This window comes from Cervus canadensis, chromosome 14, assembly GCF_019320065.1.
Source record: "Cervus canadensis isolate Bull #8, Minnesota chromosome 14, ASM1932006v1, whole genome shotgun sequence".
Lineage (NCBI taxonomy): Eukaryota > Metazoa > Chordata > Mammalia > Artiodactyla > Cervidae > Cervus > Cervus canadensis.
The window spans coordinates 70,842,130-70,862,494 of record NC_057399.1 but is presented as its reverse complement, the minus strand read 5'-3'; the positions used below and the strand labels follow the sequence as shown (position 1 = coordinate 70,862,494).

General features: G+C 56.4%; 1 pseudogene; it reads left to right on the top strand.

The window, feature by feature from the left end:
- The first annotated feature begins 481 nt into the window (after nucleotides 1–481).
- The window catches only part of LOC122453091, a 43,824-nt pseudogene continuing 23,940 nt past the window's right edge, over nucleotides 482–20,365 (top strand).

Sequence of the window (20,365 nt, the reverse complement as noted above, 5' to 3'; positions counted from 1 at the left end):
GACACGACTGAAGTGACTTAGCATGCACGAATGTTGTTACTTATAAAGTGCTCTAGTTCATCTTTGGGGACCCCTGCCTGCTCTGCTTGTCTGGCAGCGTCTTGTACACTTCAAACCTCTGGCTCCAGGTGATTTGCTCAGAAGCTTGGGTGAAAGCCGAGTGGTTTACGTGCTTATCTATCTCAGGTAATCGAGGATGATATTGCAACTGTTTATGCTTCCTCACTTCCTCCTTTTTCTGTTTTAAAGCAGTGTATTTGCAGCTAGTGTTTAGCTATACAGATAACTGTGTGTTGATGTTCTTAGGAATACAGATGAGAAAGACCTAAGTTTTCTTTTTTGGCCCACAAGGAAGCTATTACTAAAATGTGAAGTTAGGCCGCTGGGAAAGGTGATCTGCCTGGGAGGGCTGCTGGGCTCTGCACCGTGGTCGTCCCTCAGTCCCTCCTTCCCTCACGTGTTTCCCTGCCTCCCACAGCCCCGCTGGGACTCTACTTCTCCAGGGACGCTTACTGGGAGAAGCTATACGTGGACCAGCCGGCCGGCACGCCCCTGCTCTATGTCCATGCCCTGCAGGACGTGCCAGAGGAGATGCCCAGCTTCCGCCTGGGCCAGCACCTCTACAGCGCCTACCACACGCGGCTGCACGAGAACAACTGGGTCCGCATCCAGGAGGACACGGGGCTTCTCTACCTTAACCAGAGCCTGGACCACAGCTCCTGGGAGAAGCTCAACATCCGCAGTAAGGGGGCGGCCCTGACCCCACCCCCACATGCCTCATTACCCACCCTGCCCCGCCCTCACCTGGTCCTTCCTTAGAGCCCATCACACAGCTCCTACGACTCCTGCTGTGTAAGAGTGGAGCAAGTGAGATGGGGCTGGCCTGTCCTCTTTGTCCAGCCCGTGAGGGAGCCAGGATGAGCTTGAGGACCACTGATGACCCTCAGGCCTCCTGAGGCTGTTGGGATTTTGGAGAACTTATGTGGAGGACTTGAGGGGCTCTCTCCATGCTGGCTCCAAATGTCTTCCAGTTGGATTAACAGAGATGTGGGGTTGTGAGAGAAGAGTTAAGAAAGGCTAGAGACATCCCAAGATCTTGATTTAGTGGATGATCTGGAACTTGGTGGAGAAGCAGCTGTTTGCACAGAAAGCCCACCTTACCATCAGCAGCAGGCTGCTCTTGGCACCTGGTGAGGACTGGGGCCTGGTGCCGGGGAGGAAAGTGGAGCAGGAGGAAGGCCTGGACGGCTTCTCAGAGCAGGGGTCCAAGCTGGAGTGAAGGCCATGTGTGACCCTGGTACTGGGAGGAGGTTGTTTGTGGAGCAGAGTTCTGCCTTGTGGCACCAAATGGTGATCACAACCCCACCTCTTGCTCTATAGACATGGCCTCCCTGGGCCCTCACGCCAGCTCTGAGCTCCTGTGAGTGCTGAGAGGCAGACACTCTGCTGTGAACAGTACTGCCAGAGTGAAATTTGCCAAGGGTCTGAGTTTCATAGGAGGCCTGTTCTGTTCGTGATTGGAGAGCAGCCTCATGCACCTGCCAGCTCTAGTCAGGAGAGAAATCACAGTAATTAGAACAGAGAAAGTTTATACGGAGAATTATTAACCACAGCAGGGGACTGGAGCAACAGAGGACAGGCTAGTAAGAAGCAGAGAACTGATGAATATGGGAGGAGTAGATGTAGCCGGGGGACACTTACCTAGAGCTAAGATAGAAGGCCCAGGAAGAGCCCCCGCCCCAGCTGAGATCCAGATGGGTTGGACGGGGGTTGCTATGGTGCCTCCATGATGGAATTTGCCAGAAATCCCCTCTCTAGGTGCTGGGGAAGTCTGTGTCTCTGCAGGGGTGGCATGGAATTCCCTGGGGGTCCCGTGGTTAGGACTCTGAGCTTTCATTGTTGAGGTCTTGGGTTCAGTCCCTGGTCAGGGAACTAAGATCCCACAAGCAGCAACACTGGCAAAAATAGAATAGAATAAGTGTTTTATTTATTTTTAATTGAGGGATAATTACAGTATTGTGTTGGCTCCTGCCATACATCACAATGAATCAGCCATAGGTATACATATGTCCCCTCCCTCTTGAACCTCTCTCCCCCCTCCCACCCAATTCCACCCCTGTAGTGTTTTTAAAAGTGAGAAAAGAAAGAAAGTGGTTGGGGTAGTGGGTGAGGGAGGGAAGGGAGGTCACCTGAGGTGCCAAGAGCCTGCCTTGGGGAAGCACTCCATCTTAGACCCAGGGTTCAGCGCACCTCTCTGAGGAAGGGTATTTGAACTGAGATTTGGAATAATCAGAGAGATGGACCTGTGAGGCACCCCCCAGGATGAGGGAGCAGAGCCATAGGGCCCTGAGGCTGCCAGATCCCAAGTCCAGGGCCGTAGGGGGCAAGCAGGAGGTAGGGGGCAGGGCGGGGTTCCCAGCAGAGCCCCGCTAGCCTTGGTGAGGACTAGGCTTTGCACCAGCCCGGAGCTCCTGCCCTCTCCCCATTCAGATCCCAGCTGGGCAGGTGTGGCTGACACCCTGGCGGGGCCTGACTTGTCTCTGCAGAGGGCGGCTTCCCGCTGCTTACCATCTACCTGCGGGTCTTCCTGTCACCCACATCCCTACGTGAGGGCGAGTGCCAGTGGCCAGGCTGTGCCCGAGTGTACTTCTCCATCATCAATGCCTCCTTCCCAGCTTGCGGCGCCCTCAAGCCCCGGGAGCTCTGCTTCCCTGAGTCAGGCCTGTCCTTCCACATCCGGGAGAACAGGCCCCCTGGCACCTTCCACCAGTTCTGCCTGCTGCCCGTGCAGTTCCTCTGCCCCAACGTCAGTGTGGCCTACAGGCTCCTGGGAGGTGAGTGCCAGCCGCATGGAGCCTTCCTCGATGCCTGCCGAGTGCCAGGCATGGCCCTGCAGTTCCTCTACATGAGCCGTCCAAGTTGACTACACCACCCCATCATCCATTCATTCAGAGGTCCACGTGTATCTCATGTATGCTGGCCACAGGCCAGGCATGGTTCTAGGGACCAGGGATGAAACAGTGAACAAGTTCAGGCCCAAATCCTGCCTGTCTGGACCTTCAATGCCTGGGGCAGGTGGAGACCACACAGGCGCTAAGGACGTTGGGTGGCCTCTGAAGGGACCAGGTGGGAGGTAATGCTGAGAAGGCACGGACTGGTGGAGACCACTGTCCTAAATCAGGTGGCTGGAGCAAGGTAAAGGAGGGTGCCCAGCAAGCAGGGCGAGCTCATTCAAAAGGGCGGAGGGGGAGGTGCGGCTGGAGGGGAGGGCAGAGGCTGCTGAGGGCAGAAAAATGCAAGGGAGGGGGCAGGACTTCCTGATGAGGGGACTAGGGAGCCATAGAAGGTGTTTTCAGGGGTGGGGGGGAGGGTGTCATTGACAGGATATAACTTATTTAAAAGGTTAGTCGGGCTGATGTGTTCGAAATGATTTGGGGCGAGTGGTTTGGAGGAAGCAGGAAAACTATGAAGAGGCAGGAGACATCCTTGAGTGAGAGGATGAGGACTGGGGTTGAGGGTGAAAGCCTTTAGGCCACAAGAAGCAGGCAGATTCTGGGCATGTTTTTGCAGGAAGATCCAGCAAGATTTTCTGGGGAGTTGAATGTGGGGTGTTGAGAGATTCACAAGGGGACCAAGCATGGTTCCAGGATTCCGCCTGAGCCACTGTAAGGACAGTGGACCTTGTCACAAGATAGTCCTACCACACGATGGCCCTGGGGAAGCCACATGGATATGGGGTAGGGGAAGGGCACTGGATCCGAGTGGAGATGAGAGAAGGCAACTGAGCCGCTGTGTGTGAGGTGCCATTGGACAGTTTAAAGGGGACTTAAAGGGGACACTTTTATGCTGGATGGCTGGTAAGTGAAGCCTGGATTCCCCCCAGGTTGATGGCACCCACACATGGTCATAACGTTAAAGGAGCACTCAGTAGTGTAAGGAAAGTAGTCACTCACACTTCCACATCCCTTCATTTATCCTGCCACAGGGATGGATGTCTTTGTACAAAATTGTCCCCAAAGCATATGGTTTAGTGTGCTGCCTTTTTCGCTTAAAAAGAAAAGCCATTTTTGTAACCATAAGCAATACAGGGAAATGTGTAGTTCACATGTAATATGTGGCTCTGATGTGATTTTCCACCAAGTGGAGTTGACAGCCCTCCTGAGGTTGGCTATGGGGTGGTCACTGTTGACCTTCAAGCGTTCAGCTTTTCCCCCTTTCTGGGTCCTTTCTGGAGGATGAATTCCAGGACAGGCTTGGGTTGAAGAGTATATTGTTATTACTGGTCCTCCCCTCACCAGGTTGCAGTTAGTCATTGAACTTACAGCAGTGTCTGGCGATGAACACACACAGCATCTCATCTTCTGGGGCTTCCCTGGTGGCTCAGCTGATAGAAAATCTACCTGCAGTGCGGGAGACCTGGGTTCAATCCCTGGGTTGGGAAGACCCCCTTGGAAAAGGGAACGGCTACCCACTCCAATATTCTGGCCTACAGAATTCCATGAACTGTATAGTCCATGGGGTCGCAGAGTCAGACATGACTGAGCAACTCTCACTTCACTTCATCTTCTGGCGAGGAAGCTGAAGAACAGAGACAGAACCATCAGCCTCAGGCCACGCAGCCTGCAGGTGTATAGGGCAGGGATCCAAACCAGGCAGTCAGAAATATTTGTGTGTTAACATGAAATTACACCAGATGTCCCCAATGTTGGTTTTCAAGTGGTGGAATTGTGGCTTTTTTCTCACATTCTCTAAAATGAGCATGTCTTGCTTCCACAGTTAAGAAAATTCCTGACAGTTTTTCAGATACCAGCAAACGCTAGGAGCTGGATCTCTGGGCCTGCAGCGTGACTGGTGCCAGCCCTCGCCACAGAGGAGGCAGGCAGGGTGTGTGAAGGGGTGTGCCCTCCTAGGTGATTGGGTTGAGGACCTGAGGCAGACCTCCTGGTCCCTGCTCTTCCCTATCAGCACCAGTGCAGGCTGCAGGCACAGTGATGCTCAGAGCATAATCTCCACTGCAAACTGTGCTTGGAGGCTGTGCTCCACTGTGGAAGCTGAAGAGGGGCCACGGCCCAGGCCCAGCATGCACCCCAGCTCTGTCTCCTCTTGCACACTGCTCCCTGTGGGGCCCTGAGGAAGGCAGCTCACCCTCCCCTCAGCTCAGGGTCATCCTGGGGTTGCTGGTCTGTTTGGTGCTCAGGTGAGAGTCTGCCTTTCCGCTGCGATCTGGACAGCCTGGAGGTGAGCACGCGCTGGACCCTGGACCGTGAGCAGCGGGAGAAGTATGAGCTGGTGGCCGCGTGCACGGTTCGCATGGGCATGCGCGAGGAGGAGGTGATGGTGCCCTTCCCTGTGACCGTGTACGACGAGGACGACTCTGCGCCCACCTTCTTCGGGGGCGTCGACAGTGCCAGCGCGGTGGTGGAGTTCAAGCGGAAGGAGGTGCCTATGCGTTTGTCTGGTGCTTCTCTAGTGTCTGTCATCTCTTTGTTGTGCATCTGGGTCTCTCCATTCGTCATTTGTTCCTCGGTCTATTCAGCTGTCCATCTAGCCATCCAGACATGTGGCTGACCATCACTGTGGTTATTCGTCTTTCATTTGTCCATCAGTCTGTCTGTTGGGGTTTTGTTGGTTTCCAGGACAGCTGAGGAGGAGAGAGGACCAGCCCCGCTGGCCCCGAGCTGACCTCTGCCCTGGGAAGCGGGTGAGGGGAGGGGTTGGGGTGCCGGTGGGGTTGAGGGTAAGGGTGCCCAGCCTCTGACTCAACCATCAGGGCTTGCATCAGAGGGGCACAACTGTGGTACTGCAGAGGCGGGGCACACTGCCCCAAGGAGACGGAGAGGACATCTGCCAGGAGGGTGTTCCCTTCTTCGGGCTGTCAGCCCCTCAAGGGAGGGCCAGTGAGTTCAGGGAGGGTACCCCGGAGTGGAGGAAGACAGGCCAGTGGATCCGGCAGGGGTGTCCCTGCGCCGCCCCTCCCATCGGGGCCCCGCCTTCCTCTTGCCTGTGCAGGCGGAGCGTGACTGCCACCTGCTGGGCCCTGGGCTGTCCTGCAGCCGGCAGGCTGGCGGGAGCAAGGGGAGGGTCGGGGTCGGATATGCTGTGGTTGCCTGCTTCTCTGGACACCCAGGGAGCAGGTTTGGTGGATGGATGGGCAAGAGGAAAGCACATGGAGTAGGGAAATGTCCCATGAGCCTGGCGGGGCAGCTCCATGGTAACACTGTGGAGCTTGGCCAGGAGTGAGAGCAGAGATGACATGTGGCTTTACTCAGAACCCCCCTCATGACCCCATCTAGCCTGGGGTACAGAAGAAGCTGTAGGAGAGCATTCTGGTGGACACTGTGCTTAGGTCCCAGCTCTGTCATCTGTCACTGCATGACATTGAGCTAACTTCTCCACTGTGCGGGGCCCAGCTTCCTGGAAGGAGAGTGGGGGTGCCCACTCTGCACTGTGGGGACCTGAATGAGGTCTTCCACAGAGCACCAGGGCATCTGTTCTAACCCATAATCATGGGAAGTCTGGAGATGCCATTGCACCTGTTGCAGAGGTGAGGTGCAGTGGCCCAGGAAGGGTGACAAGCAGGCTGGCTGGGGGCCCCTTGCAGCTTGAACCCTGGTCAGGCTGTCCCTGGAGCCAGCTCTGACCGCACACACCTGATCCACCTGCAGGGCACATGCCCTCCTATGGGCTCTGGCTTTCGGGGCCCTGACTGGCCCCCATATTCTTTGCAGGGCACAGTGGTAGCCACGTTACGTGTCTTCGATGCAGACGTGGTGCCAGCCTCTGGGGAGCTCCTGAGACGGTACACGAACACGCTGCTCTCTGGGGATGCCAAGGCCCTCCGGACCTTCCGAGTGGAGCACATGCCCAATGAGACCTTGGCCCAGGCCAACGGCAGCTTTGTGCGGGCAACTGTGCATGACTACAGTAAGAGGGGACCAGTGTGGCCTGACAGGGCCCCCTGGGGAACTGGCGACCTGCTTTCCTTGGGCAGGGCAGCACCCTGCACAAGTAGACACCTGTCCTGGCCCTCTCAGCCCCAGGTGGCCACCCCTTCCAACCCTCTTCCCAGCCTTTGTCTCTGCTGGGCTCACCTTGGCCACCTTGGTGGGTGTTTACAGGCTGTCCTTTCTCGCTGAACTGCCCCAAGGCCAAGGCTGACCCTGGCAGGACCCCCACCACACTACCCTGTGCTGACCACGCCAGGGCTCACCGCAACCTCCTAGGTGCCCAAGTGCCCAGGGATCCTTAACCACCCCCCCCCCAGCAACTCTCCACTAACAGGAGTTGATGTCCAGTAGCAGCTCTGTGCCCTCAAATTGGAGGGTTCTGGGATGACTGTCCTGTCTGACTTCTGAAATGTGCCCACCCTCAGGGCTAAGCACCACGTGCCCCCAGGGCTCACCTGCAGGATTGGGTGTCCTCATCAGTTGCCAAACCTCCCCACCTCCCTCGCCTGCTCTCCTGCCTATGTTTTGTAGGATCACCTTTCAAATATGCCACTTGTGCTTGGATCCTTGTTTGGAGGCCTGCTTCTGGGGAACCCAGGATCACTGGTGCCTTTACCCCTTTCTGCCTGACCTAATCCTATTTCCTGTCTTCTTCCTCACCAAGCTCTGATGACCTCTATTCTGTGCAAGGGAAAATGTCATCCTTGCCCCTGCACACTCACTCTGTATGCCATGTGCACCCAGAGATCCTCGCCTCCTTTGTACTCCACTAAATGGGGATCTTAGCCTTGGCACACGGTGACTGCTCAGGAGTGTGGAAGCTCCTGGGTGCTTGAGGCCTGTGGAATCTGAGGGTCCATAGGAGGCTGGTACTGTTGCGAGAAGTTCTCAGGGGCCAGGACGGTCTTTCTGGGACCTTGCTGGTGGTGGTGGTGGGTCTTTACCTGTGTGTCCTTGCCCTGACATGCATCTTTCTTATACACATGCACACACACACACACCTCACTGAGGTTACCTCCCAGCTGAGGAGGGTCTTCTGGGCTCAGCTCAGCACAGTGACTCACATTTAAAATATTTCAACCTTAGTGCCTACAGCCAGGTCTGTTGTCTGTGTACCGTGTGGGTAGAAGTACCTGTTGTCACACGTATGCCCATGTGTCCAGGGAATGCTTTGCAGGGGAGATGTGCAGCATCGTGGGGCAGTGGTCTCCACCCTGGGCAGGGCCCCTACCTATCATCACATGCCTCCACCTGCAGGGCTGGTTCTCAACCAGAGCCTCCCCATCTCGGAGAGCTGGGCTGTGCAGCTGGCCGTGCTGGTCAACGACTCAGACTTCCAGGGCCTGGGGGAGGGTGTCGTCCTCCTCCACTTCAATGTGTCCGTGCTGCCCATCAGCCTGAGCCTGCCCAGTGCCTACTCCTTCTCCGTGAGCCGGCGGGCCCACCGCTTTGCCCAGGTGAGCTCCTGGCCTCTTGCCAGCCTGGGGAGGGGAATGGAGGAGCAGGGACTCCCAGGATGGGGTCACATGGGGGACACCACCTCCCTGAGCACACAGAGTGGCCCTGGGGAGCAACAGGCACAAAGCCAAGGAGGCTAAGGCCGTGGGAGAAAGGAGTGGGGCTGGTGGGCTTTGTGGGCCCCTCTTTGCCCTCTCCCTTCTCAGCATGTTTACATTTTTTACTAATGAAAGAGCAGTGCCAGTTAAATCTATGCTGACTTGGAAAGACATTCCTGGTGAATGAAGTGGGAAAAGTAGTTTGCAGAAGTATTGGTCTTAGGTGGCTCCATATGTTCAAAACCAAGTCTTCATTGCCAGAAATTTCCAAGTGTGCAAACATAGGCATTAATGGAGACCTCTGCAAGGAAAGACAGGAAGTGCTTCTATTTCCTACTTTCCTGCAAGTCTGTTTGCTAGAGCTTATTTTGCATTTGTCATCAGAAAATAGTGATTAGAAGTAGAAAAAAAGGGAAGTGGTAAGAATTCATCAAAAGGATATAAGGGATAGATAAGAGTGATCTCTTTTCCTCATATCAGCCAGTGTTTAACGTTTTGGTGCAATTCTTTCTAGAATGTTTCTCTGAAGCACTTTTTAAAGTTTACTTGCAGTTATGGCAGGCATGACTTAACATACTGCATTCTCCTAATGGCATAGCTGTGGCCATGTGCCCTTTAGAATATCCCATTTAGGGTCATCTCCTAATTAGGACAGTGGCTTTGCCAGTTTCTGTGGTTGGTTCCCATGCCACCTCCGCTCCTGGCAGCCACTTAGGACCCAGCACAAGAAGAGCCACATCCTTGGACGTGGCCAGGCCACCCCACTTGCCACCCCCGCCAGGCCTTTCCTGGAAGCAGAGGGCAAGGCTGGTGAGAGGTGACGAAGCAGGGGGCCCTGAGGGGTGTCCAGGGGGGCTGAGGCAGGCATAGGCATTGCCAGGGGTGTGTCAGCAGAGCCAGGCAGTGGGGAGGGTGATGAGGGCTGAGTGGGAGTGGGGTCTGAGAGGGCGGGCCCTGCCAGCCTCTGCAACACCGCCCACCCCTGACGACTAAGTCTTTCCCTGTGCCTGGACTCACGAGGGTGCAGAGACCCGAGTCTTGGCCCAGCCTTACACACACTGCTGTCTCTCACCAGCCCCCCCTTAGTATTCATGATTATAAATTGAAGGTGGTGATCTCAGGCAATTTTGAGGATCACAGGAGAAAGTGGAAGTGAACCTGCTCTGTACAAGGAAGTGCTCGGAGCCTAGGAGGTGGTTTTGTTGTGGTATGAGGAGTGGGCTTGGTGGAGCCTGGCTCTGCCCTGGGCCTGAGCAAGGCTGAGCAAGGGCCTGGCCTGTGGCTGCAAGCAGGGGGCCCTGTGCCATCACTGCCGCCAGGCCCGCAGCCCTCGACCTTGACTGGTCAGAGCTTCTGATCTCAAGCCCCAGCAGCCCTAACTCCACCTTGGGTGGTGAGGGAGGGAAAAGGAGAGTTCAGGCCCCAGTGACCACTGTGGCCGTGAGGCATCCCTGGAGAAGTATCCCTTCTCTCCCAGGGGTTCCGGCCCAAGTCTCGGAGGAGGCTCCAGGACCTGGGTGGGACAGCAACCCTGCTGTGTGAATTATGGCCCGGGTGCTGTGCTCTGGCTGACCAGGCAGGTGACCCAGGCAGGACACTGAGGATGGACCCTAGTGGTGCCCAGAGCACGACGGCCCCTGCCCAGAGGGGAGGGAGGTGTGTGGGAGGCATCCAGGCTGCCTCTGTGCCCAAATGAGGGAGCAAGTGAGGGGTGAGCCGGGCAAGCCAGCAAGCGCCTCCCTGGAGGGCCAGTCCCTAAACCAAAGCCCGGCACCCTGTGTTCTTTTCACCTCCGGCTCCCAGGAGCAGGGATGAAGGGTGGTGTCACGGTCTGCGCAGGGCCAGGCCAGGCCAGGCAGGCAGATGGGTCTGCAGATTCCAGGGGCATGGAGGATGGGGAGATTGGGGGCCACCATCTCTGGGCTGAGTGGGAAACTGTCCTGGGACTCAGCTGGCATGGAGCCCCTCCAGCCACTGTCCCAGGTGGTCTACTCACCTGGCTAAGGGTTCCGTGATCCCATGCCTAGATTGGGAAAGTCTGCGTGGAAAACTGCCAGGAGTTCAGCGGCATCCAAGTGCAGTACAGGCTGCAGCCCTCCAGCGCCAACTGCAGCGCCCTGGGGATGGTCACCTCAGCTGAGGACACCTCGGGGACCCTGTTCGTGAATGACACGGAGGCCTTGCAGCGGCCCGAGTGTTCCCAGCTCCAGTACACAGTGGTGGCCACCGAGAAACCAACCCACCAGCAAGCCCAGGCCCTGCTGCTCGTTACCGTGGAAGGGATGTGTGAGTGCCCGGCTGCGGGAAGGGTCAGGGTGGATGGGGCGTGGCAGAGCCTCGGGCTGTTCCTGCAGAAGGGTGCCGTCCTATACCCCGTCACTGACCAGTGGGCTTTCTTGAGCCTCCTTCTCTGTAAGATGAGAAAACAGCGCACAGCTGCACTGGAAGGATGATGGGGGTGAATGGGGGAAGAGTGGGGAGAAGGGATAGTCAGGGAGTTTGGGATACACATGTATACACACTATATTTAAAATAACCAACCAGAACCTACTGTATAACACCCAATGCTTTTAAACACATAGTTCACAGACACTTTTCGAAGATCTCTTGGTAATATTACTGTGCATCCAAGAAGTGGAGGAATTAAGGTAGACTACACTGTTGACATGTCATTTATGGTTGGCTTTACTTCATGAAAACACAAACCTTAAAATAATTCAAAATATCCAAAGTGGTCTTCAGAGAGGCTCTACCCAGGAGTTCCCAGCCCAGGGGACATGGACCCAAATAGGAGGGACCTGAGCAGCCTTGGGTGTGGACAGTAACTGGCTGCCAGCTGGGCCCACCAATCTGAGGGTCCCACCCACAGTGCAGCCTAGAGAGGGTCCCAGCCTCATCTGGTCTCTTCTGGCCTCTCTGATGTGAGCCTGGCACAGCTCTGGGACTGCCTGGCTCCTCTGGCCCCCACCATCCTGGCTGCCCTGTACCTCAGGGATGCCCTGCTGGTAGGGCTCTGTGTGTGGTTCTTCTCTGCTCAGATCTCAGTTTGCTCTTCCTTGCAGGGGATGGGGTGGGGTACAGGGTTGACCTGGAAGGCCCTGGGGTATGACCCTCCTGGCTCTGCAGTCTGAACAGGGCAGCTGCTCCCTTGTGGTCATAACTGCCCACTCTGTGTTGTAGGGATAACCAGGAACTTCTCCACCTGCTCCCCCAGCATCAGGACCTGCCCCGATGGACACTGTGATGCCGTGGAGAGCAGAGACCCCAACATCTGCCCCCAGGACTGCCTCCGTAAGCAGCCCGATGAGCCTGCACCGTGACTCTGAGCGAGCAGGAGCCTGATTGGGTGGGGGGAGTAACAAGCTAAAGGGGCTTGGACTCTCACCTGCATTTCAGCCAGACCAGCCAAGCTTCTGGGTTTTGCGTGCTGAGCCCTTTCCTAACATTTTTTTTTAATAAAGGCGCTCCTCCCCCCAAATTAGAGCTTGCTGGCTTGACCCACACCCTTCCAGTGTTGCTCTAGCCAACTCATGGGGCACGACTCCCTGTCCCCCGTTTTGCTGACTGCCAGCTGCCCCCTCTGCCCCTTTTCTGCTTCTGAAAAGTAACCAAGTGTGGACCTTGACCTGGGCCCAGGGCAGCCTGTGGGTTCCTCCTCTCACCTGCTGCAGCCAGGGAGCTGGTTTGGGGGCTCATCATGCTGCAACTGGGGCTTCCCAGATGGCGCTAGTGGTAAAGAAACCCACCTGCCAATGTAGGAGATGCGCAGGTTTGATCTCTGGATTGGGAAGATCCCCTGAAGAAGGGCCTGGTGACCCACTCCAGTATTTTTGCCTGGAGAATCTCATGGACAGAGGAGCTCGGTGGGCTACAGTCCACAGTGTTGCAAAGAGTCGACCTGACTGAAGCGACTTAGCACACATGCATGCATGCTGAGGCTCTTGCCTGGGGTGACCTAGACTTCTGATCTCACTGTGCTCCCTGGGCGTGAGAGTGCTGACATCAGGTGGGGAGGGGCCTCTCATGATCCTGTCTGGTGGTCCTGGCTGGCCAGGTCCCCCTGGAGGCTGAGAGTGGGCTGCTGAGTGGGTGGTGTCTGTCCTCAGGGGGCGGCAGCATCATTGGTGGGCACGAACCTGGGGAGCGCCGGGGGATTAAAGCTGGCTTCGGTATCTGCAACTGCTTCCCTGAGAAGAAGAAGTGCTTCTGCGAGCCGGAGGATAGCCAAGGTGCATTGGGGGTGGGGGGGTGGGGGGCACAGCTGGCCGGGATCCCCACACCTCCCTGAGCCTCCAGGGAGCAAGGGAGAAGATTGCAGGAAGGAAGAGAAACCTAGGAGATCTTCCTCCTTCCCTGGGGTCTTGGTTCCCCCATGTGTGCAGACAAGGAGCTGGCTCAAGGCTACTAAGACTGCCTTGTGGCCCGAAGTTCCTTTTTTTTTTTTGGCAAGGCTTATGGGATCTTAGGTGCCCAACCAGGGATTGAATCTTGGCCACAGCCGTGAAAGCTCCTTGTCCTAACTGCTGGACCACCAAAGAATTCCCTGGCCTCAAGTTCTATAATAAAGATTGGGCTGGAAAACTAGTTATTCCACCAAATAGCTCAGCATCTCCTCAGACTGTGCCTGTGTAGAGCCTTTCCTGGGCCTGTGGCATTGGCCAGCTGGGTCCCCCCTCCCAGCACCCTCCAGGTGCTTCTTCTAGAACAGGGGGGCCCCACTGAACACATGGGGAGCTTTTCTGGCATTTGGGTGGTCATTGCATGGCCCAGATCCTGGGCCACTTGTCTTTCCTCTCCACTATATATTGAACATGAAGAAAATACAGAAGATATTAGGAATGCAGGAGAAGAACTTCTCCCACCCCCCGGGCCCCTGGGCCTCTGGCTTCAGTGCAACGTTCCAGGGTGGGGGAGGTGCAGGGGTGCACAACCTCTGGTGTGTGACCTCAGGCAGGATGTTTATAAATGCTCATTCCTTCCAGAAAAGGGCAATAATAGTCTCTTGTAGCAAAAACATACAGAACAGTACCTGCCATGGGTCAGGAGTGTTGGCAGGCAGCTCACAGTCGGTCACAGCAGCCACTTCCTGGCTGTCACAGGTGTGGCTCTGTTGGGTATTGGGGGTCCCCCTTGTGGGGTGTCTACTCTCACAGCCCCTACTCGCCCGCAGACACCCTGCGTGATGACCTCTGCTGCACAGTGATCACGGCAGCTGTGGTCTTCTCCATCGTATCTGTGCTGCTGTCTGTGCTGCTGTCCACCTTCTGCATCCACCGCTACCGCAAGAATGCCCACAAGCCGCCCATTGCCTCGGCTGAGATGACCTTCTGTTGACCCGCCCAAGCTTTCCCGGTCAGCTACTCCTCATCTGGTGCCTGCCGGCCCTCTCTGGACTCCATGGAGAACCAGGTCTCAGTGGACACCTTCAAGATCCCGGTGAGGTTCTCCATGTGGCAGCAGGGCCAGGGAGGCAGCCCTTCCAGGTAGCCCTGTGGGTAGCCTCTGGTCTAGGGCAGCTGGGGAAGGAGGGGGGGACAGAAGGGGCAGGGCCCTTGGGGTTGTTGCATCCTTGCCTGCCAGGAGGACCTCGTGAGCTTCCAGCTGTCTTCTAACCTCCACCGAGATGTCTTTCAGGGAGGGCAGAAGGCAGGGGTGGGGCAGAGAGCGTGAATCAGTGTGGAAAAGGATGGGTGTGGATTTAAATGACTGAGATCTGGGCCATTAGGCTCCAAGGAGAGGGCAGGCCATGCTGTACCCACCTAAGATATCTCCTACGGAGGCCCCAAGTGCTGGAGGATGCAGCCTTGGGGGAGGCCCTGAGGAGGAGTGTGTGGGTTTTATTCTCAGAAGGTAGGACCACCCTAGGGCTGGAGGCTGATGTTCTGCCTTCATTTCCACGGGTCGCTCTGCTGGGGAGTCTGTTGGGTAGGAGCCCCATGATGAAACACTGTCCCCATCCAGGCGAGAGAGACTGGCAGGTGGGGGGCCTGGCCGCAGCCAGGAGGGGATTCTGTCTGTGGCTTGGAGAGTGGGGTTGCTGAGAGGCCTCTCAGGCACCATCAGGGGAGCCTGGCCCCAGGACTCTGTGACTGGCCTGCCAAGAGGGGAGAATCAGCCCAAGCCTCCTCCTCCATGGCATGGTCTGGGCCTGCAGTTAGTGTGGGAGGCTCAGACACCACCTCCTGCCCGGCCAGGCTGCTCCTCCGCCTGTCTGCCCTCCAGTGTTTTTGCTGAGGAGACTGAAATACTATGGGGACTGGGGGCTGGAGACCTCCCACCTGCTGAGTGTTTGGAACCAGCAAAGTCAGGAAGGAGGCCTCTGTGGCCACCACATCTGGGAATGGCCCTCGTGGCCCAGGGACGAGCCATTTGATTCCCTTATATGCCCTGACGGTTTGTGCTGAGACACACAATGAGAGAGGTTCTTCTGTGGGGGGGGGGGCACGGACCACTTTCAGCCTCTAGCCCAGAGTGCAGAGAAGCCAGAGCTGGGCCGGAGGCCCAGGACCACACTGACCAGCTCTGAGGTCTTAGACACATTATTCGACCCTTTGGCCTTAGTTCTGTCTTACATAAAGTGGGGAGGACACTTTGGGGTTTTAGCACTTTTAAAGAGAAACAAATGAGAGATATCCCCTCTTAGCCCAGTCTTTATGTGCAGTCAGCTGTTATCCAGTGCAGTGTGGACACCAGGGTGGTGGTGACTCTGTTGTCACCTTTGAGCCTGACTATGGATTCTTGGTAGAGGAGGAAATGGCAACCCACTCCAGTATTCTTGACTGGAGAATCTCATGGACAGAGGAGCCTGGCTACAGTCCATGGGAGTCAGACACGACTGCCTCTTTTGCAACTTAAAGAACAAACAACATGGGTTATTGGGGAAGCTGAGACACCAGGACACCTGGGGAGCTGGCTGGAAGGCGCCCCTGGCCGTGGTGCTTAGAGGAGCCTGCCTCTGCTCCCAGACGTAAGAACACAGGGTTCTGGTCCCTGGGGGGGGGGGCAGTGGGTCACCAGTGTGTGTCTGTGGGTTAGGCGAGCCTGCCAGGCACATCATAAGCAGCCCCTGGAGCCATGCCCACACCCAGCCACAGCAAGACTTGGGGACCTGGGCATCCAGTGCTGACGGGAAGGCAGGTTCCAGACAGGCTTCAGCATCCCCAGAGTTCAGGTCTTCGAGCCAGTCTTGGGGTCTGGGAAGACCCCACCCCAGAGGGGTCTTCAGTGGGCATGGTGTGTTGGGAAGGCCGGTGTGTGCAAGTTCTGGCCAGTGGCTGGGCTGTGGGAGGAGCAGACTCTTCCACACATTGTCAGGGAGGGATGGGGGGGTACCTGAGGGGCACAGTGGTAACTTTCTAGAGGCTGCCACACCAGGAAGGTGTTCTTGACACCCCATCCTGTAGCTGGGAGTGCAGGGCTGGTAGGCAACTGGGGCCACAGCTGCCACTTGAGTTCTCTTGGAAGTCCTGGAGCCTGGGCCACTGTCAGTGCCTGGTGTCCAAAACAGAGGTGGTGCCATGAGGCTTGGGCCTGAGTCCCAGGGAAGAGGCTGTGGTCCCCCTGTGAGCACCTGTGGGTGCTGAGTAAACCCTGACTCTCTCACTGGAGATACCAGGCCCTGGGCCTGAGGTGGCCCAGGGCATCTATAGTAGATGGAGGCCAGTGAGGGTATGAGCATACGGAGTCCAGCCAGTCTGTGGCAACACCTGCCTTCCTGTGGGGGGACGCATCTTGTCATGGCACCTCAGGGCCTGACTGTGGGGTCTTGCCCTTGGACATGGTGACTGTCACCTGTCACTTCAGGTGACAGTCGGCCGTCTGCACATGGAGCTTGTCCGCCGGCTCTTGCCTTCTTCCTTTCTTCTTACCTTCGCCATCTCTCTTCCCTCTCTTTTTCCTTCAAACCCAATGTAGGAGGATCCCAAGTGGGAATTCCCACGGAAGAACTTGGTGCTTGGAAAAACTCTGGGAGAAGGTGAATTTGGAAAAGTGGTCAAGGCCACAGCCTTTCGGCTGAAAGGCAAAGCAGGGTACACGACTGTGGCTGTGAAGATGCTGAAAGGTACGTGCCCAGGCAGTACACAGGGGGCTCTGCCACTCACACCTGCGGGGGCCCCAGTGGGTGGATGAAGCCCTTATGACAGCCAGGACTCTGGCAATCAGCCTGCTGCCTCCTGAAGAACCAATACGCCTCCCCTGCTCTTCTTGAGTGGCTGCAGTCTAGGGACCTCCACCATGGATGATGTGGGCTGGTGTGGTCCCTGGAGAAGCAGGGTAAGACATTCCTCCCTTGAAAGCTTTCAGAGCCATGTTGCTTGTGTATCAATGTTGGGTAAAGATCCGAGTTTAAATTAAAAGCCCTTAAGTTCAAAACCGACAGCTCTCCCCACCTCAGTCTGCCCCATTAATTTCTTTCGCCAAGCGTCCACTGAGGTCCTGGTGAAGAGACCACCTGTAAGGACTGGCCCCTGTCCCCCAGGTCCCTGCCTTTCCCAGTCCCCATCCCCCCCAGCCCTTAGTGGGCCAGCACTGCCCCAGTCTTAGCACATGCTGGGTATCCTCACTGCTGCTTCTCAGCAGGGACTGGGTAGACAGTCCTCTGCCATGGCTGAGTTCTGCCTCAGCTTGACCAACTGAGGGCCCAGTGGCCATGTGATGGGCACATTTTAGGCTGATGCACTCTGATGTTCAGCAGTCGGGGAGCCATGCAGTGCCGGGTACTTTTGTGTACTTACCCAGGCCCTCAGACTGGGGTTGCCCCTTGTCTATGAGACCCCAGGCCCTAAGAGGGCACAGTGAGACTGGCCCTGGGTCACTCATGTGTGGTCCAAAGGGTTCCAATGCCCCATCTTGCAGCTGTCTTCTCATTTCCAGACAAGTCTACAGCCAGAGGCAGTGGCACAACTGGGCAGTGGGATGTGGGGCCATGACCCAGGAGGACAGTTGGCCAGGAGACCTCCACACCCCAGCTCCTGAGCACAACTATCTCTGCCCTTGGAAAACACACACTCAGCATGGCAAGACGACTTCTGTGAAGTCTCATGGCCTTCACCTTTCTCCAGGGCCTCACCCCCCTTTGCCAAGTGCTTGGTTGGCAGGTGTTTGGGGACACCAGGGAGTCCCTTTACCTCCCCAGAAGGGTTAATGAAGGGTTAACGCCACTGTCTTTGAGAGATGGTGATTGCAGGGAAATAATGCCATTTGCATGCATAGCCCAGCCCAGAAGGCTTTCCATGGAAAGACTCTGCTCACATGGAAGTGCGCTCCTCTGGTTCTTACTCCCTGTAGGCAATTGAGGCCGCTGTTGACCCTCCCATGGGCTGAGAGTAGCTCCAAGCAGTGAGGTCCTGGCAGGCCTCAGTCTGAACCTGAGTAGGATGTCTGGGAAGGAGACAAGTCTGTGTAGACCCCTCGTTTGCGCCTGTGACCCAGCATGGTGGTAGCAGGGACTTTGTGACCTGCTTTGTTTCTGTGCATTTCAGAGAATGCCTCCCCAAGCGAGCTGTGGGACCTGCTATCAGAGTTCAACCTCCTGAAGCAGGTCAACCACCTGCAAGTCATCAAGCTGTACGGGGCCTGCAGCCAGGATGGTAAGACCAGCCGGGGACTAGCAGCTGCTGGGCACAAGCCAGGGGCTCTGGGCTGCTCCATTCTGCATTCTCCCTCATCCCCATCCTTTTCTTCTCTGGCACCTGTCCTCTCTCTTCCTGGAAGCATGGTTTCTCTGGCTCTTGCCTGAAACTTGTGTGTCAGTGGACCATGAGGGCTGCCACAGGAGTGTTCCCTGGGGTCTCTGGCGACATCCTGGTTGTCAGCACCCTGCCCCAGGCTGAGCCCTTAAGACAGGGAAGTCCAGAGATGAGCAGTGTCTCCTGGGCACCTACTAGATATGCCATAACCTCCAGGTGATCTCAACCCCACCCCAGCCTGGGGTGGCAAAGGCAATGGCAGATCATTTTTCACATAAGAGCATTTTGCTCTATTAGTCTTCCAAAACTGCTTTGCCACCCTGGGGGCCTCCCACTTTGTGTGTGTGTGTGTGTGTGTGTGTGTGTGTGCATGTGCGCGTGGGTGCATGTGTATTTCGGGTGTGAGGGAGATGGGAGGCCGACAGGGAGAGAGCAGCAGGGGCACCAGTAGCACTCAGGGCCGGGCCTCGGGGAGGACTGTGGCCTGAGAGCAGGCAGGGCAGGGAGAGGGTGGCCAGGGGCAGTCCAGAACCTCTGCCTCCATCAGCTGTCCCCAGGCCATACTGTGGCAAGACCAGGGGTACAGAAAGTTCCTGACATCCGAGCAGCAGTGGTTATCTCCCAGGGCAGCCTCAAATGCAGTGACTGCTTGCCCTGGACACCCAGGAAAGAGGTTGTGGTCAACTGTCCAGGCAGCTGGCTTTGGAATCCAAAGCCCCTGCAAGATGGAGGAGCTTCCCAAGTGGCACTAGTAATAAAGAACCTGCCTGCCAATGCAGGAGATGTAAAAGACTTGGGTTCAATCCCTGAGTCAGGAAGATCCCTTGGAGGGGGACATGACAACTTACTCCACTCTTCTTGCCTGGAAAATCCCATGGACAGAGGAGCTTGGCAGGCTACAGTCTATAGGGTCACAAAGAGTCAGACATGACTGAAGTAACATAGTGCTGCAAGGTGGAGAGCAGAGTGATGTGAGAGTGAGCTGAGGCTTGAGTCCTCAGGCTGCTGGAAGCGATTGCCCCGTGCTGGCCCAACTTCTGCCTGCCCAGGGTCACCTAAGCAGCCAGCCCACGTACCTACTGCTCTGCCCCTAGGGCCACTGCTCCTCATCGTGGAGTATGCCAAGTACGGCTCCCTGCGGGGCTTCCTCCGAGAGAGCCGCAAGGCGGGACCTGGCTACGTGGGCAGCGGGGGCAGCCGCAACTCCAGTTACCTGGACAACCTGGAGGAGCAGGCCCTGACCATGGGCGACCTTGTCTCCTTTGCCTGGCAGATCTCACAAGGGATCCAGTACCTGGCTGAGATGAAGGTGCGTGCCGCCCCAGCCCCGCGCCCCCTCCGCCAGCGATTGGCCCGGGGTTCAGGGGTCCCTGCTGTTGTCTTTTCCACAGCTTGTCCATCGGGACTTGGCAGCCAGAAACATCCTGGTAGCCGAGGGCCACAGGATGAAAATCTCAGATTTTGGTCTGTCCCGAGATGTTTATGAAGAGGATTCCTACGTGAAGAGGAGCAAGGTACCAGGCTCTGGGGTGTGATGGCCTGAGGGCAGAGGGCATGGTCAGGGAGCCCACAGGGTGGGGACAGATTTTGATCTGAGGAAGATAAAGCGGGTTTTTAGAGTGCAAACTTCCAGTCCTCATCCCCGAACTCTTTCCTAGTCCTGGGTCCCCAGAGACCCAGAGCAGGACTCAGTCTTGAGCCTGTTCCTTCTCTTCCTCACAGCCACACGTGCTGTTTTGGAGCTCCCTGCTGGGAGTGGGGTTCCTGCAGCTTCTCTCACTTTTCATCACTATCACTTCTAAAGGTCACCCACCACTGCAGAAATAACAATCTTCTTGTCTGCAGTTGCTCCTCTCACTGCTGCAGAGTGAAGGTCACTGTTTTACTTTCTGTGTAACTTTAGTCCTTTGCTTGGGGAAAAGAAATGAATTAAACCCAAGCTTGCTAGTCATTCTTTACAGAAAGGATTGAACCACTTTACAGCAGGGTATGCTCCTGGTCCAAGGGCCTAGGAACGGCTGACTAAGTGAGTTTGGAAGGCAATCAGGAGGATCCTGGAGACAAAGTCCAGAGTTACAGTGTAGAGATTTGGGAAGCTTTTTCCAAGTCACTAAAACAGGTGGTTCGGGGACCTTCTTGGGAAACCTGGTTCCCTGGTATGGTCCCCTTCCCT